Consider the following 20,565-nt stretch of genomic DNA (forward strand, 5'->3'; position numbering starts at 1 on the left):
AGCGTGGCAAACATTGGCTGTCAGGATGTAGGCGGGGCAGCGTGACAAACTCCTCTCCTCTCACAGTCCGCCCTGAAGACCAGAACGGCGCGGGAACACGGCGAGAGGAACGCGCAGAGTACAGGTAAGTGAATTGACACAATATGGGAATGAATTACTATATGGGGGATGAATTACTATATGGGGGATGAATTACTATGGGGGGATGAATTACTATATGGGGGATGAATTACTATATGGGGGATGAATTACTATATGGGGGGATGAATTACTATATGGGGGATGAATTACTATATGGGGGATGAATTACTATGGGGGATGAATTACTATATGGGGGATGAATTACTATATGGGGGATGAATTACTATAGGGGGGATGAATTACTATAGGGGGGATGAATTATTATATGGGGGATGTATTTTCAGTTTTAAAAATGTGGCTCTCAAAATAAATTTCAATCGTGGTTTTGGCGAGATTTGGCTCAGTTGAAAAAAAAGGTTGCCCACCACTGACCTAAGGCTATGATTGTGATTATGACGATACACTGTGGCCCTGATTAACCCTTTGCTTACTGGGCCCTTAAACCCCCTTCATGACCAGAGCGCTTTTTGCAATATATGCAGTGTCGGATTTGTTTTAAATGTTGCAATGGTTTTGCGGCTCCCAGTCTTTTTTTCCCTCTCGGAAACGGGTCCAAGTGGCTCTTTATGTCGTAAAGGTTGCCGACCCCTGGCCTAGACTGTAGGATTGTAATCGTCCCTCTAGTTCTCCTGCCCTTCTTGGCTTTCTGCTTATGACTGTAGAACTAACTCGGGGAGGTTGCCTTAACCTTTGTACTGATATTTATTCTCCTGTGCACTCTGCTGGTGTCATTTACCTTGCAGTGGAACATAGCACCCTTTATGAGCTGACCATACATGCACATGAACTCTTCCCAATGATCGAAGGTGAACAGTGTGACTTCCCTGGTGCTGAACTCTCTCTCTACAGTTCTAAATGAGTAGCGGGTGACAGTTGTATAGTATTGTGGGGGACTGTCCTCCACCCCCCTCGTCTTCTTTTATTTATTTATTTATTTTTTTGTAACATTTTTTTGGTTATAAAGCCTCATACACACATTTGGCCATCTCTCCTGGACGTCTTACCTCCTGGCAACAGCAGTTTGGCAGAAAAAAAACTGACGCTTGTAAACGTATGTACAACGTTTAGGTACATCAAGCACTTGGGCATGGATTCACTTGATAGGCTAGAATAATAATCTATTCTGGCCATTAAAAATTAACAATTGCCCGCTCCTCATAGCAGATGTACAGGGCGGCTTCGCTGGGCAAAATCATGTAGATTGTAAGCTCCCAGGATCAGGCCCTCCTATTCCTCTTGTATTGAACTGTATTGTTGCTGTATTGTTTCCCGTTATATTGTAAAGCGCTGAGCAAACTATTGGCGCTATATAAATCCTGTATAATAATGTAAATATATGTGATTTTGCATTTCTGGGTACATGCCACCCTACCTGCGCAGCTATTGGCTCCTGAGGGGGTCAGTCACCGGGTCCCAGCTGGCGATTTTCGGCCGGGACTCTGTGATTGTCGGAGAAGGGAGAGATCTGCGTGTAAAAAAAAACAGAGATCTGTCTCCTGTCAGCATGGACATGCTGCTTTCTCTCTCTTTGCACAGCAGAGAGATGGAAAGCAGCAGGCCTGCTTCAGAAAACTGCACACAGTACACAATAAAAACACTCCCTACACACAGTCGACCCTTTGATCGCTCCGGATGTTAACCCCTCCCTGTCCAGTGTCATTTGTACAGTGTCAGTGCTTTTTTTTATTAGCACTGATCACTGTATTAGTGTCACTGAAGATGTCAGTGGCAGTTAGTCAGTTCTCCCCCAGTGTTAGAATGCCCGCCACAGTTGCTGATCAGCTAGAGAACAGCGACAGTAAATCAGAACCACTTGCAGAATTGAGTGATAATGATTAGTGGGGGAAATTCCTCATCAGACACTGAAAACGATTCTGCGACTTTGCTCAGTGATGTGCAAACTTGGCGCTATATTTCAAATTTCAGTGTTTTTGGTTTGATTATATTATTGCATTAAATTAATTATTATTTTTTTTATGATTATTTATTAAATTATAATTTATGATTTCGTGTTTCAAATTGTAACATACCCGGGATGTTTACTAGACTCTTGCTCGGACAGATTTCAGTGAGTTATTCCTAAAAATTGCAGGCCTACAATAAAAAACGAACATATTTCCATGCAAAAAAATGTACCGCTTTGAGCACAGAAATACTGACATAATCAGACCGCTAGGGAGGTTAAAGGATAATAAGGAGGTTAAAGGATAAGAAGTGCGAATGGAGCCTCAGATCTGTCTGTGGAATACATGTATGGAAAATGATCATGAATATGGCTGATATAAACACAATAGTGAATGTGTCCACTGGAGACAAATGACGATTTCTCTGTAAATGTTCCATTCAGGCCCCCTGACTTATCGTTTTATCCATTCTCTTCGCTTTTGCCCTTATTAAACGTCTGGTGTTTGTGAAGCTTTCTCTATGTTCCTCTGCCTTGTGCTGCATCTGTCGTCACTTCACACCTCCCTGGGGCTCCATGGATTGAAGTTTCCACTAGAGATTTTCCAAGACCTTCTCTTACCTTTTATAATTACATCCTGGGGAATAGGAGCCCATACCTTGTGATTGTCTCTCATTCACATCCACCCTGGAGACAGCCGTAACACCTCTTTTAAAGAGACCTTACACCTTTGCCCTTCTTTGTTCTCAAAAACCCCATGCCCATGAATATTATTTTCCATATGCCTCTTACAGTCCATTGATCATGGTTTCCTGTGGGACACATTCACATCAATGCGTTTTTGGAAAGGGTCAGGGACTTTTTTTTTTAAATGCAAAGCATTGCGCTTTTGGTTCGATAGATGCTGCAGAAAACGCATGTACTACTCAACGTTTTGAAGCGCAAGGGCCACAAAAGTGATAGATGGCGGCGCCTTCTGTTTGTTCCACCCCACCAAGAGAAATGGCATGAGCTGATTGGCCAATATGGGCTGGCGTCATGTGCATCTGAATGAACGAATGGAATGAAAGTTAGATCCTTTCGTTATCTGAATTATCAAGCAAATTTGAAAATTTTAATTAATTTCTCCATGGGCCCAAACTACTATCACATCATGTGACGTCACTCGAATGAAACTAATTACTTCTTCATTTTGTTATAATTTTTTTTTCGATTCGTTGACATTCGTTACTGTGTTCATTCGGAGATTCGTATACATCCGAATCTCTCAAAATGACATTTTCATCCAAAAAACTAAATGGAAACAAAACGAAACGCACAGGTATAAAGTTGGCCAAATTCATCTGGTTCAACAAGGATCACTCAATTTTTGATCCATGTATAGCTAACGATCGATTTCTGTCAAATGGGAATGCAGCCGCAGGTCAATGTAATCTGACAGCAGAGGAGTCCCCGCTGTCAGAATGCAATGGAGGAGATTTACTAAAACTGGAGAGTGCAAAATCTGGTGCAGCTGTGCAATCAATCAGCGTCTAACTTCAGCTTGTTCAATCAAGCTTTGACAATAAAACCTGGAAGCTGATTGGTTTCTATGCAGAGCTGCACCAGATTTTGCTCTCATCAGTTTTGGTAAATCGGCCCCAATAGGAGATAGTTGGGCTAGGGAGTTCCAGAGGATGGGAGAGGCTCTGAAGAAGTCCTGGAGGTGAGCATGGGAGCATTGCTTTGACAATAAAACCTGGAAGCTGATTGGTTTCTATGCAGAGCTGCACCAGATTTTGCTCTCATCAGTTTTGGTAAATCGGCCCCAATAGGAGATAGTTGGGCTAGGGAGTTCCAGAGGATGGGAGAGGCTCTGAAGCAGTCCTAGAGGTGAGCATGGGGGCATTGCTTTGGCAATAAAACCTGGAATCAGATTGGTTTCTATGCAGAGCTGCACCAGATTTTGCACTCTCCAGTTTTAGTAAATCTACCCTATAGTATACAGCGAAGAGGATTCCTTCATCCACGCCATTAGTGTAGATGGCGGAAAGTGACTGCTTCTGATGTGGCCACATTAGGCGTGTATGGCTAGGGTTATTATTTTTTTTTCTTCTTTTTTTTAGTATTGTGCATTGCATTATTTTCAAGGACATAAAATATTTTAATAATTTGCATTGTGTCTGGATACCTTCAGACTTAAATCAGACAACACAATAATTTCCTCCTTTTGTCTTTTGGAACGCTCTTGTCTCCATAGAGAGGCCCCCCCCCCCCAGGTTCCAGACACTGCTCATTAGGAGCGGCACCAGTTGTACTATCTGGCTCAGCAACTTCCTAATGACAGACAGGCTCAGAGGGCTGACTGGGTGGAACATTATTCACATCTACCCCGAAGCCCTTCTATCTGGCTCTGTATACAGTATACTCTATGTCCATTAAGTATTGATTTCTGCTCTGGTATCTGTTGCATTGATCAGCAATGAAAAGATTGTTAATTTTTTTTTCTTTATAAGGTTTACAGCCCATTTAACCCTTTCGACGTCAGAGCCATTTTTTTGCACATTTTTGTTTTTTAAAAAAATAATAATAATTTTGGGCCCGTAGATTACCTAAAACCCCAAAACATTATATATTTTTTGAAAGCAGACAACCTAGAGAATAAAATAGTGGTAGTTCCAATTTTTTATGTCACACAATATTATCCCAAGTAAAAAATACACTAAAGTTAATTTTGGGGCACACAAATGCAATAAAATACACAATTCTTTGGTAAAATATAAAAAGATGAGGTTGCACCGAGTAAATGGATACCCAGTATGTCAAACTCTAAATTTGCATGAACCAACTATATAGATACCCAATATGGGCAGCACAGTGGCTAAATGGTTAGCACTTCCACCTGGCAGCACTCGGGTCGTTGGTTCGAATCCCAACCACGGCACCACCTGCCTGGTGTTTGCATGTTCTCCCTGTGCCTGCGTGGGTTTCCTCCCACACTCCATAGACATGCTGGTAGGTGAATTGGCTCCTGTCTAAATTGGTCCTAGTATGTGTATGTATGACTGTAACTGAACTGGACCCTGACTGCACTAGGGTATTTCCCACTAGTAGAAGACTCCCACTTCCCTGTCCGAACACAGATCCACGGACACCAACGCTGACCAAACGGGAAATAGACTGCTTTATTTTAACACAGACACAAAATCTATACATTCAAGGGAACAACCCACCTCCCTGCATAAGGCCACAGGGCTGGGCAAACCAAATCTAGTAACAAGAGACACATGGCTGACACCCCCCACCAAGCCAATACACAAACACATACATCCCATAATAGTTTGCTCCCAAGCCAGACACACAATAGAAAAATGGGATACAACCACATGGCATTAAACAATGAACAACCCCCACACCCCACCTATACATGTCTACATTTACCTATACATTTCACCCTGTACCCCTAACAGGCACAGGCTGACTTACACATAAAAGGGATATGGGGAGCTGAGACAGGGGTCTCCCCACCTCTCCAAAGTGAGCTGTGTTCCATTGGCCCCCCCACCCAAAGTCACTCCCGTCACAGAGACCTTAGATTGTACACCCCTTGAGGGTTAGGGACTGATGTGAATGTACAATATATATGTAAATTGACAGCGTAATGTAAGTACCTGTAGTAATAATAATAAATATTTCACACCCTAAATTAGCTTTTCTCACTTCAAATGGAAATAAAAACACAGGATCTGTATAATGTACACTTAACGTCTGTCAGCAGCAGCTCCTGCAGTCCCAGGTGTATGTAGACACGTGTGACAAGATCCCGGCTCTGTATTTACAGCCTAGACAGTGATAGGTCCTAATGGGCACAAAATGTGTACCAGAGATGGCTGAGATATGCTGCAGTATGACAGTACAGGTCCTTAGCCGGTGGGATGTGCACCCCAGGCTGTGCTTCTGCTTCTTATAGTACAGCGGTTCTCAACCTGGGGGTCGCGACCCCTTTGGGGGTCGAACGACCATTTCCCAGGGGTCGCCTAAGACCATCGGAAAACACATATTTCCGATGGTCTTAGGAACCGAGACACCGCTCCTCTCTCCGGCGATGTGTGGGCGGGATGATACGCTGCTCCTGTCACCTGGCCACACCTCCGCCTCCTCGCCGCTGATTGGCCACCGGAACTGTAGCTCAGGAGAGGCACACAGGCGGCCAATCACCGGCGAGGAGGTGGAGCTTGGAGAGGAGGAGCCGAGCGGCAGCGCGCGTACATCAAAGAAGATCGAGGGAGCTGCCGGAGCAAGTGAAGAGGAGAGCGGCCAGAGAAGGAAGACAGCTGACAGGTAAGTGAGAGAGCGAGCCCAGGCTGTCACTAATACCAACGATGGGGCACTATTCCTCCCCCCACTGACACCAACGATGGGGCACTATTCCTCCCCCCACTGACACCAACGATGGGGCACTATTCCTCCCCCCACTGACACCAACGATGGGGCACTATTCCCCCCCCCACTGACACCAACGATGGGGCACTATTCCCCCCCCCACTGACACCAACGATGGGGCACTATTCCCCCCCCCACTGACACCAACGATGGGGCACTATTCCCCCCCCCACTGACACCAACGATGGGGCACTATTCCCCCCCCCACTGACACCAACGATGGGGCACTATTCCCCCCCCCACTGACACCAACGATGGGGCACTATTCCCCCCCCCACTGACACCAACGATGGGGCACTATTCCCCCCCCCACTGACACCAACGATGGGGCACTATTCCCCCCCCCACTGACACCAACGATGGGGCACTATTCCCCCCCCCACTGACACCAACGATGGGGCACTATTCCCCCCCCCACTGACACCAACGATGGGGCACTATTCCCCCCCCCACTGACACCAACGATGGGGCACTATTCCCCCCCCCCACTGACACCAACGATGGGGCACTATTCCCCCCCCCCCACTGACACCAACGATGGGGCACTATTCCCCCCCCCCACTGACACCAACGATGGGGCACTATTCCCCCCCCCCCACTGACACCAACGATGGGGCACTATTCCCCCCCCCACTGACACCAACGATGGGGCACTATTCCCCCCCCCACTGACACCAACGATGGGGCACTATTCCCCCCCCCACTGACACCAACGATGGGGCACTATTCCCCCCCCCACTGACACCAACGATGGGGCACTATTCCCCCCCCCACTGACACCAACGATGGGGCACTATTCCCCCCCCACTGACACCAACGATGGGGCACTATTCCCCCCCCCACTGACACCAACGATGGGGCACTATTCCCCCCCCCCACTGACACCAACGATGGGGCACTATTCCCCCCCCCACTGACACCAACGATGGGGCACTATTCCCCCCCCACTGACACCAACGATGGGGCACTATTCCCCCCCCCACTGACACCAACGATGGGGCACTATTCCCCCCCCCACTGACACCAACGATGGGGCACTATTCCCCCCCCCCACTGACACCAACGATGGGGCACTATTCCCCCCCCCCACTGACACCAACGATGGGGCACTATTCCCCCCCCCACTGACACCAACGATGGGGCACTATTCCCCCCCCCACTGACACCAACGATGGGGCACTATTCCCCCCCCCACTGACACCAACGATGGGGCACTATTCCCCCCCCCACTGACACCAACGATGGGGCACTATTCCCCCCCCCACTGACACCAACGATGGGGCACTATTCCCCCCCCCACTGACACCAACGATGGGGCACTATTCCCCCCCCCACTGACACCAACGATGGGGCACTATTCCCCCCCCCACTGACACCAACGATGGGGCACTATTCCCCCCCCCACTGACACCAACGATGGGGCACTATTCCCCCCCCCACTGACACCAACGATGGGGCACTATTCCCCCCCCCACTGACACCAACGATGGGGCACTATTCCCCCCCCCACTGACACCAACGATGGGGCACTATTCCCCCCCCCACTGACACCAACGATGGGGCACTATTCCCCCCCCCACTGACACCAACGATGGGGCACTATTCCCCCCCCCACTGACACCAACGATGGGGCACTATTCCCCCCCCCACTGACACCAACGATGGGGCACTATTCCCCCCCCCACTGACACCAACGATGGGGCACTATTCCCCCCCCCACTGACACCAACGATGGGGCACTATTCCCCCCCCCACTGACACCAACGATGGGGCACTATTCCCCCCCCCACTGACACCAACGATGGGGCACTATTCCCCCCCCCACTGACACCAACGATGGGGCACTATTCCCCCCCCCACTGACACCAACGATGGGGCACTATTCCCCCCCCCACTGACACCAACGATGGGGCACTATTCCCCCCCCCACTGACACCAACGATGGGGCACTATTCCCCCCCCCACTGACACCAACGATGGGGCACTATTCCCCCCCCCACTGACACCAACGATGGGGCACTATTCCCCCCCCCACTGACACCAACGATGGGGCACTATTCCCCCCCCCACTGACACCAACGATGGGGCACTATTCCCCCCCCCACTGACACCAACGATGGGGCACTATTCCCCCCCCCACTGACACCAACGATGGGGCACTATTCCCCCCCCCACTGACACCAACGATGGGGCACTATTCCCCCCCCCACTGACACCAACGATGGGGCACTATTCCCCCCCCCACTGACACCAACGATGGGGCACTATTCCCCCCCCCACTGACACCAACGATGGGGCACTATTCCCCCCCCCACTGACACCAACGATGGGGCACTATTCCCCCCCCCACTGACACCAACGATGGGGCACTATTCCCCCCCCCACTGACACCAACGATGGGGCACTATTCCCCCCCCCACTGACACCAACGATGGGGCACTATTCCCCCCCCCACTGACACCAACGATGGGGCACTATTCCCCCCCCCACTGACACCAACGATGGGGCACTATTCCCCCCCCCACTGACACCAACGATGGGGCACTATTCCCCCCCCCACTGACACCAACGATGGGGCACTATTCCCCCCCCCACTGACACCAACGATGGGGCACTATTCCCCCCCCCACTGACACCAACGATGGGGCACTATTCCCCCCCCCACTGGGGCACTATTCCCCCCCCCACTGACACCAACGATGGGGCACTATTCCCCCCCCCACTGACACCAACGATGGGGCACTATTCCCCCCCCCACTGACACCAACGATGGGGCACTATTCCCCCCCCCACTGACACCAACGATGGGGCACTATTCCCCCCCCCACTGACACCAACGATGGGGCACTATTCCCCCCCCCACTGACACCAACGATGGGGCACTATTCCCCCCCCCACTGACACCAACGATGGGGCACTATTCCCCCCCCCACTGACACCAACGATGGGGCACTATTCCCCCCCCCACTGACACCAACGATGGGGCACTATTCCCCCCCCCACTGACACCAACGATGGGGCACTATTCCCCCCCCCACTGACACCAACGATGGGGCACTATTCCCCCCCCCACTGACACCAACGATGGGGCACTATTCCCCCCCCCACTGACACCAACGATGGGGCACTATTCCCCCCCCCACTGACACCAACGATGGGGCACTATTCCCCCCCCCACTGACACCAACGATGGGGCACTATTCCCCCCCCCACTGACACCAACGATGGGGCACTATTCCCCCCCCCACTGACACCAACGATGGGGCACTATTCCCCCCCCCACTGACACCAACGATGGGGCACTATTCCCCCCCCCCACTGACACCAACGATGGGGCACTATTCCCCCCCCCACTGACACCAACGATGGGGCACTATTCCCCCCCCCACTGACACCAACGATGGGGCACTATTCCCCCCCCCACTGACACCAACGATGGGGCACTATTCCCCCCCCCACTGACACCAACGATGGGGCACTATTCCCCCCCCCACTGACACCAACGATGGGGCACTATTCCCCCCCCCACTGACACCAACGATGGGGCACTATTCCCCCCCCCACTGACACCAACGATGGGGCACTATTCCCCCCCCCACTGACACCAACGATGGGGCACTATTCCCCCCCCCACTGACACCAACGATGGGGCACTATTCCCCCCCCCACTGACACCAACGATGGGGCACTATTCCCCCCCCCACTGACACCAACGATGGGGCACTATTCCCCCCCCCACTGACACCAACGATGGGGCACTATTCCCCCCCCCACTGACACCAACGATGGGGCACTATTCCCCCCCCCACTGACACCAACGATGGGGCACTATTCCCCCCCCCACTGACACCAACGATGGGGCACTATTCCCCCCCCCACTGACACCAACGATGGGGCACTATTCCCCCCCCCACTGACACCAACGATGGGGCACTATTCCCCCCCCCACTGACACCAACGATGGGGCACTATTCCCCCCCCCACTGACACCAACGATGGGGCACTATTCCCCCCCCCACTGACACCAACGATGGGGCACTATTCCCCCCCCCACTGACACCAACGATGGGGCACTATTCCCCCCCCCACTGACACCAACGATGGGGCACTATTCCCCCCCCCACTGACACCAACGATGGGGCACTATTCCCCCCCCCACTGACACCAACGATGGGGCACTATTCCCCCCCCCACTGACACCAACGATGGGGCACTATTCCCCCCCCCACTGACACCAACGATGGGGCACTATTCCCCCCCCCACTGACACCAACGATGGGGCACTATTCCCCCCCCCACTGACACCAACGATGGGGCACTATTCCCCCCCCCACTGACACCAACGATGGGGCACTATTCCCCCCCCACTGACACCAACGATGGGGCACTATTCCCCCCCCCACTGACACCAACGATGGGGCACTATTCCCCCCCCCACTGACACCAACGATGGGGCACTATTCCCCCCCCCACTGACACCAACGATGGGGCACTATTCCCCCCCCCACTGACACCAACGATGGGGCACTATTCCCCCCCCCACTGACACCAACGATGGGGCACTATTCCCCCCCCCCACTGACACCAACGATGGGGCACTATTCCCCCCCCCACTGACACCAACGATGGGGCACTATTCCCCCCCCCACTGACACCAACGATGGGGCACTATTCCTCCCCCCACTGACACCAACGATGGGGCACTATTCCTCCCCCCACTGACACCAACGATGGGGCACTATTCCTCCCACTGACACCAACGATGGGACACTATTTCCCCCCCCACTGACACCAACGATGGGACACTATTTCCCCCCCCCTGACATCAACGATGGGGCACTATTTCCCCCTCCACCACACTGACATCAACGATGGGGCACTATTTCCCCCTCCACCACACTGACATCAACGATGGGGCACTATTTCCCCCTCCACCACACTGACATCAACGATGGGGCACTATTCCCCCTCCACCACACTGACATCAACGATGGGGCACTATTCCCCCTCCACCACACTGACATCAACGATGGGGCACTATTCCCCCTCCACCACACTGACATCAACGATGGGGCACTATTCCCCCTCCACCACACTGACATCAACGATGGGGCACTATTCCTCCCACTGACACCAACGATGGGGCACTATTCCTCCCCCCACTGACACCAACGATGGGACACTATTTCCCCCCCCACTGACACCAACGATGGGACACTATTTCCCCCCCCCTGACCCCAACGATGGGGCACTATTCCCCCTCCACCACACTGACATCAACGATGGGGCACTATTCCCCCTCCACCACACTGACATCAACGATGGGGCACTATTCCCCCTCCACCACACTGACACCAACGATGGGGCACTATTCCTCCCCCCACTGACACCAACGATGGGGCACTATTCCTCCCCCCACTGACACCAACGATGGGACACTATTTCCCCCCCCCTGACCCCAACGATGGGGCACTATTCCCCCTCCACCACACTGACATCAACGATGGGGCACTATTCCCCCTCCACCACACTGACACCAACGATGGGGCACTATTCCTCCCACTGACACCAACGATGGGGCACTATTCCTCCCCCCACTGACACCAACGATGGGGCACTATTCCTCCCCCCACTGACACCAACGATGGGACACTATTTCCCCCCCCCTGACCCCAACGATGGGGCACTATTCCCCCTCCACCACACTGACATCAACGATGGGGCACTATTCCCCCTCCACCACACTGACATCAACGATGGGGCACTATTCCCCCTCCACCACACTGACATCAACGATGGGGCACTATTCCCCCTCCACCACACTGACATCAACGATGGGGCACTATTCCCCCTCCACCACACTGACATCAACGATGGGGCACTATTCCCCCTCCACCACACTGACATCAACGATGGGGCACTATTCCTCCCCCCACTGACACCAACGATGGGGCACTATTCCTCCCCCCACTGACACCAACGATGGGGCACTATTCCTCCCCCCACTGACACCAACGATGGGGCACTATTCCTCCCCCCACTGACACCAACGATGGGGCACTATTCCTCCCCCCACTGACACCAACGATGGGGCACTATTCCTCCCCCCACTGACACCAACGATGGGGCACTATTCCTCCCCCCACTGACACCAACGATGGGGCACTATTCCTCCCCCCACTGACACCAACGATGGGGCACTATTCCTCCCCCCACTGACACCAACGATGGGGCACTATTCCTCCCCCCACTGACACCAACGATGGGGCACTATTCCTCCCCCCACTGACACCAACGATGGGGCACTATTCCTCCCCCCACTGACACCAACGATGGGGCACTATTCCTCCCCCCACTGACACCAACGATGGGGCACTATTCCTCCCCCCACTGACACCAACGATGGGACACTATTTCCCCCCCCCCCCCGACCCCAACGATGGGGCACTATTCTCCCCCCCACTGACACCAACGATGGGACACTATTCCTCCCCCCACTGACACCAACGAAGGGGCACTATTCCTCCCCCCACTGACACCAACGATGGGGCACTATTCCTCCCCCCACTGACACCAACGATGGGGCACTATTCCTCCCCCCACTGACACCAACGATGGGGCACTATTCCTCCCCCCACTGACACCAACGATGGGGCACTATTCCTCCCCCCACTGACACCAACGATGGGGCACTATTCCTCCCCCCACTGACACCAACGATGGGGCACTATTCCTCCCCCCACTGACACCAACGATGGGACACTATTTCCCCCCCCCCCCGACCCCAACGATGGGGCACTATTCTCCCCTCCACCACACTGACATCAACGATGGGGCACTATTCCTCCCCCCACTGACACCAACGATGGGGCACTATTCCTCCCCCCACTGACACCAACGATGGGACACTATTCCTCCCCCCACTGACACCAACGATGGGACACTATTCCTCCCCCCACTGACACCAACGATGGGACACTATTTCCCCCCCCACTGACACCAACGATGGAACACTATTTCCCCCCCCCTGACCCCAACGATGGGGCACTATTCCCCCTCCACCACACTGACATCAACGATGGGGCACTATTCCCCCTCCACCACACTGACATCAACGATGGGGCACTATTCCCCCTCCACCACACTGACACCAACGATGGGGCACTATTCCTCCCACTGACACCAACGATGGGGCACTATTCCTCCCACTGACACCAACGATGGGGCACTATTCCTCCCCCCACTGACACCAACGATGGGACACTATTTCCCCCCCCACTGACACCAACGATGGGACACTATTTCCCCCCCACTGACACCAACGATGGGACACTATTTCCCCCCCCCTGACCCCAACGATGGGGCACTATTCCCCCTCCACCACACTGACATCAACGATGGGGCACTATTCCCCCTCCACCACACTGACATCAACGATGGGGCACTATTCCCCCTCCACCACACTGACATCAACGATGGGGCACTATTCCTCCCCCCCTGACACCAACGATGGGACACTATTTCCCCCCCCCTGACATCAACGATGGGGCACTATTTCCCCTCCCCCCACCGACACCAACGATGGGGCACTATTTCCCCTCCCCCCACCGACACCAACGATGGGGCACTATTTCCCCTCCCCCCACCGACACCAACGATGGGGCACTATTTCCCCTCCCCCCACCGACACCAACGATGGGGCACTATTTCCCCTCCCCCCACCGACACCAACGATGGGGCACTATTTCCCCTCCCCCCACCGACACCAACGATGGGGCACTATTTCCCCTCCCCCCACCGACACCAACGATGGGGCACTATTTCCCCTCCCCCCACCGACACCAACGATGGGGCACTATTTCCCCTCCCCCCACCGACACCAACGATGGGGCACTATTTCCCCTCCCCCCACCGACACCAACGATGGGGCACTATTTCCCCTCCCCCCACCGACACCAACGATGGGGCACTATTTCCCCTCCCCCCACCGACACCAACGATGGGGCACTATTTCCCCTCCCCCCACCGACACCAACGATGGGGCACTATTTCCCCTCCCCCCACCGACACCAACGATGGGGCACTATTTCCCCTCCCCCCACCGACACCAACGATGGGGCACTATTCCTCCCCCCACCGACACCAACGATGGGGCACTACTCCTCCCACTGCAAAATTACAGTTATGAAGTAGCAACGAAAATAATTTTATGGTTGGGGGTCACCACAACATGAGGAACTGTATTAAGGGGTCGCGGCGCTAGAAAGGTTGAGAACCACTGTTATAGTAAATTCATGAGCTTTAGAAAACAAGGTTATATAAAAAAAAAACAGATATCCGCATATTGTTTAGCCACTAAGGCCTCATGCACACCGGGCTTACAAAATGCAGCGTATACGGGCGTTTGGCGTATTTTTATTTTATTGCTGGTTCACGCCGTTCCCGCTTCTGAATTCACATGCAGTTCTGTGTGGTGCAGTTTCAGCCCATTCATTTTGAAGGGGCTGAAATCACACAGTACCAAAAGTAATGCATGCACTACTTTAAAGTGCACTGCAACCGGATCACATGGTACCAAAGTACCGTGCGATCCAGTGCAGGCAGGTGCTGGCAGATGCAGTGTGTTTAGGGTGGTAAAGCAGAGTTCTACTCGCGCTGTCAAAAAATAAAAGCAGCTACAAAAACTGTAGCTGCTGACTTTTAACCTCCTTAGCGGTATTCCCGAGTGTAGCTCGGGGTAAAATTTCAATACCAAGAGCGGTAACCCTGAGCTACACTACTCGGGCTTACCATGCAGCCCGTTTCACCAGCCGTCCTGGATTCTAGGAGGCCGGCTTCTTCAGTGTGGGCACCCGGCTGTGATAGCTTGCGGATTCAGAGCCGAGTACCCACTGCGCATGCGCAAGTAGCGCTGCACTTCATGAAAGGTTCTGCTGTCTTCTGGGACCCGTCACGTGTCCCAAAAGACTACAGGGAGGGAGGACACCTTACGATCGCCTAGGTGATCGGACCGGAAGTGGTAGCGAGTACCTGTCAAATTCAGGTACCCGCTCCGCCCCCCAAAGGTGCCAATCCTTAATGGGGAGCAGTCCTTAAAGCGGAGCTTTCCCATTTGGGTGGAGCTCCACTTTAACTTTTCATTGACACCCCCTGCATACAGCAAATGTAGTGCGTTTTGCATGCGGTTTAAATCAGAGGAGCACACAGGGTGTTCCTGTGCAATTCAGATGCGGTCATGGTGTGAACTGGCCCTCAGCCTGTAGAAGCAATTCTGTTCTCCTATGTGTCCATGCAGATATGGGCATTTACAGACTGAAAAAAAAAATCAATTCCTAAAAGGAGCTTTTAGGCTTAAAAAAAAAAATGCTTGACGCAGAATTTAGGAGAATTTTGCATTTTCAAGTGTAAATTGATTCTAGTGAAAAATGAGCAGGGGGGAATGTTTTTGGAAAACAAATGCTTATATATGCGAACGCACATAAGCGCATGTGCAGCAAGTCCCAGTATATGCTGCATGAAGCCTTAAAGTTGGACTCCAGGTACAAAGACTGCTTCTCTATAAAGAGTACCTGTCACCAGCAAATTACTATCACAGGCTTCAGTTGCTGGATTTATCTGCAGGTTGAAACCTTCCTGTTCAGTAACTGGTCTCTCTGTGTACTTAGCCCTGGTTCACATATATGCAGCCGTGCGGGCACAAGAGCCCATTCATTTGAATGGACCCCCTACCTCATGACCCGCAGGGAAGAAGCCCCTGCACTTCTTCTGAAAACTCAACCCACACAGGAACCTCGGTTCCCAGTACGATTGCGTTTCCAGTGCGGGTGGCGTGCCATTAGAACTAATTCCCCATTCTTCTGTGCAGGTGGTGCGGCTGCACGGATGTTCGTGCGGATCTGCAGCGGCACCACCCGCACAGATGTGAACCTAGCCTTAGGCCATTCAATAGAACCATTTGGAATGTCAAGACTGATGCCGGTGCATCCGTAGCTCTTATCTAAGGCTAGGTTCACACCTAGCGATGCGGTTTGCGGTGTGCTTCGCGTTTTTGCACATGCATTTTTGCTGTGTTTTTTTTTATGCGTCTTTTTTTCAACTTGTTGCCGGCCAGATTAAAACGAGACAAAAACACACTGCATGCTTTTCTGCAGCGTCTCCATTGAAGTCTATAGAACCAAAAACGCAACATTTTGCGTTTTGAAAGTCCCTGACCCTTTCCAAAAAAGCACACCGGATGAAAACGCGGAGATGTGTCACATAGGAAATCATGGTGAATGGACTTCTTTGCATTTCCACAAAATGCAACGGAAACGCATCGGTGTGAACCTGGACTTAATTGTAGTTTTTTGCAGCTGTACGCTTATAAATGCAGCCATCCTATACACTGCCCCTGGGGCGTATCTGTTTGCATCAGAAGTTGCCTGAGTTGTCTACTGGTTACATAGTTAGTCTGGCTGAAAAAAAGACAAAAGTCCATCCAGTTCAGCCATTAAAAAAAAAAGTTATAATTCTGTACCCACAGTGCATCCAGACCAGAGGAAGGCAAAAAAACCCAGCAAAGCACGATCCAATGGTGACAATACAAATATCATCATGAACATTTAATCAATCATGTTGTGCAATTAAATGAATAACCCTCTTTTGAATTGATTGAGTTGATATAGGTTTCAGTCAGTTCTTTGCGGTGCGTCAACACGTTATGTTGCGTGTTAACGCATGTTACGTAAAAACATTTAAAATGAATGGGTTGCAAATGCACCATAACAATCTTCAAATCGCATACAACCCATCCACTACAGTCCAGTGCGCTACAACAAAGATGCATTCCCTAGTACACTGGAAGCTAGCTAGTCTGTGAGTAGTCTGTGAGTAGGTGACTCTGTGCCAGAATAGTGTCCGGGTACAACAGACCGTGTCATCAGGTGCTAGGCCCCCTATAGTCAGAGCCCTCCGGTAGTGATGTCATGGGTGAGCCGGGGCCCAGATATAAGCCAGGTTGGGAGGAGCACTAGAGCAGTTGGGGCATTGGAGCTATACACCCCCGAGCAGCACAAAAGTAGCCAGCACATGGAGGCATTGGACAGGGCTGGAGGATGGGAAGAGGCACTCAGCAGAGCCAGCTGTAGACTTTCTAACCCCTATAGAGATGAGGGCTAGGACAGGTTGCAAAAGGCCTTTTAGGCCAGGCCAAGAGTTCCCTGAGTGAGGTTATTTCCCTGGAACCTCCAAGGAGATGGGTACCTATGGAGGAGGTGCCTACAGAAAAACTAGTCCTGTGAGTACAAATGACCCTGGATGGAAGGAGAGGCTGATAGAGGGAGATAATTGCTTTCACATGTGACTACTGTGGCCCGTCCACTAAATGTGATTATGTATTGTCAAGTGACTCTGGAATTTATGTCAACATGATGTGACTTCTTATACCATCAGTAAGGAGCAGCAATCCTATTAATGTGTGGACATTTCTTCCCTGGGAAAGTCAATGGCTGGTTATTTTGTGTGGAAGCCTCTGGCATGGAATGGGGCACAATATGGCTGAGGGTTGGACCTCAGCAGGAGTGGCAGTGTTCTAGCAAAGACGGGAGCGAAGCAGGGACTTGCCTTACTAGCCAATAGCAAAGCCCCTCTTGCGCACTGGGGTGCCGTTCTGAATGAATGGCGTTGCAGCACAGCAGTTGCCTGTGTTCCTGTGCATTGCGCTGATGTGTATGGTAACATATATGTTAGCGCAACATGGAAGTGTGAACCGTCCGCCGCAAATTCTTGAGTCAGCTGTGTTGGAATTTTATTGACTTTATCATTCACTTCTGGTGCTGCAAATCCTTATATTAGCCGTTTAATGAAGACTTTTTATATCGTGCAGATCAGAACATTGTCATCTGACTTCTGGGGAGATTTGTATCGTGACTTCCTAATTCTGCACGTTCAGATAAACCTCTCGCCAGTTCTGGTATCTCACATCTTCTTTGCCAGGCTGCTAACTGAATTCACTGAATGCGGCAGGAGACCTTGTGTGTACACAGTGTGTTCTCTCAGCACCCCCCTCTGATCACCATCTCACCAATGTGATCGTTGGAAGTCCTAGAAGCCTCCACCAGGCCCCCATGCAAAACAGCGCTTTCCCACTGTGGCCTTGTGAGAGGACAGAGGACAAAAATTGGGTTCTTGTCCTTAAAGGATAAGTTCACCTTTTGTTAAAAAAATATATAAAAAAATAAATGGACATTTTGTTGGTAAAAAGCAGTGTATTTATTTATTTATTTTACTAGGAGCCTATAAAGCATTGCCCCCCGCGATCAGCAGATCACAGATGCAATCTCAGGCTTCTGCAGACTGTCAGGCTAGGTTCACACCTATGCAGTTTGCGTTTTGATGCTTTTGTGCAATGCTTTTTACATTTTTTGCACATGTGTTTTTGACACGCTTTTGATGCCTTTTGCACACCCGTAATTTTTTAAATTGTGACACACCGGGGGAAAACCTGTGAGATGTGGACCTGTCCCATAGGAAATCATGTTAAACGGACAAACTGATAGGTGTGAACCTAGACTCAGTGTAGCTATCAGCTCCTACAGGCATGCAGTTACTGAATGATGGGAAGAATCAATTAACTACCAAGAGCGCTCATTAGCACCGTGTAGTTCTCCCATTAGTGGAACTCTGTAAATGAATGACATGGCAGGGTGGGCGGAGCCCCGCACAGTCGCAATTTTTAAAATTGTGACAGGTGAGAGGAGAGGATCCCCAACCCGCTGTCACAACAAGGGATCAGGTGGGGTGCAGGAACATGTTACACCCTGAATATGGGCACAACACGTGCATGTTACAAAAGATGAACTTAAAAGTCGTAAAGTCGTACTAAGACGGGTCGTTTATTGGCCAAATTTTCGGCCGATAAACAAAAAATCAGTCGTTGCACCAATGTCCAGGAAAAACGGCTGTTTTTCGTGGATTTTCCAGCATGACCAATAATACTAAACAAGAGAATCTACAAAAAACGGCCGACGGGCTGGCCCCACTAACGGCGTGAATATCAGCCGATTTTTCGTAAATTTGGCCAATTAAACGACCCGTCTTTGGCCTGCATTAAGCCTGATGTTTTGTTGTCCTAATTACACTGTTGCTCAGCAGGGGACAATAAATGCCTTTGTATACAAAGTTCACAGACACAATAGGGGCTCCTTCATATCTATGACCTAGGGTGGGGAGAAGGGCAGGAAAAACATGTGGCTGAGCTGAGATGTGCACACCTGCTGGGGACCCAATTGTTTTGTTTGCAGGTGTGTGCCTCCAGCCTGATGTGCAATGTGATCCTTGGAAGTCATAGAAGCCTCCACCAGTCTCCCATGCAAAACAGCACTTTCCCACTGTGGCCTCGTGTGTGTACAGACGACAAAAACTGGGTTCTTGACCTTAAAGGATAAGTTCACCTTTTGTAAAAAAAAAAAATAATAATAATAAATGCACATTTTGCAGGTAAAAAAATGGTGCATTTATTTATTTTACTAGGAGCCTGTATGTAAAGCATTGCAGCCGTGATCAGCGGATTTTTGAATTTTTTTTTCGGCACATGTGTTTTATGCTTTTTTTTTTTTTTTTTTTTTTTTTTTTTTTAACTTGTTGCTGGACAGAATAAAACAGGTCAAAGACGCACTACATGCTTTTCTGCAGCATCTCCATTGAAGTCTATAGAACCAAAAACGCAGTGTTTTGCATTTCAAAAAAGTCCCTGACCCTTTCCAAAAGACGCGTCGGGTGAAAAAATGTGAGATGTGAACCTGTCCCATAGGAAATCATGTTAAACGGACAAACTGATAGGTGTGAACCTAGACTCTGTGTAGCTGTCAGCTCGTACAGGCTTCTCTTCTCGGCCTTTTGGCTAAGATCAAGTGTAGTATCTGTTCTTATCAGTGTCCAGTAGGGGTGCTCCACCATCATTCCTGCTTGCAGGGATGATTGGTTGTATAGTACCCCTGCTGGTAGGATGGGGGTCCTGATGGTTAATACAGGGCGGAACAGAAACCGAGGTGCCCACAGGCAGTTGGGGCCCGGGAGTAATTCCCCCCAGGAATGCCAGAGGGGCCCAGTTCCTCCTGATT

General features: G+C 51.3%; 1 protein-coding gene and 1 pseudogene across 1 annotated transcript in view; both read left to right on the forward strand.

The window, feature by feature from the left end:
• The window catches only part of GLB1L2 (galactosidase beta 1 like 2), a 130,607-nt gene that overhangs the window by 26,195 nt on the left and 83,847 nt on the right, over window positions 1–20,565 (forward strand). The window lies entirely within an intron of this gene.
• LOC149443952 (U2 spliceosomal RNA) lies at window positions 20,326–20,442 on the forward strand (annotated as a pseudogene).

Source organism: Staurois parvus, unplaced genomic scaffold (genome assembly GCF_062004578.1).
Source record: "Staurois parvus isolate SC_StPar_1 unplaced genomic scaffold, SC_StPar_1.0 ptg000820l, whole genome shotgun sequence".
NCBI classification, from domain to species: Eukaryota; Metazoa; Chordata; class Amphibia; order Anura; family Ranidae; genus Staurois; species Staurois parvus.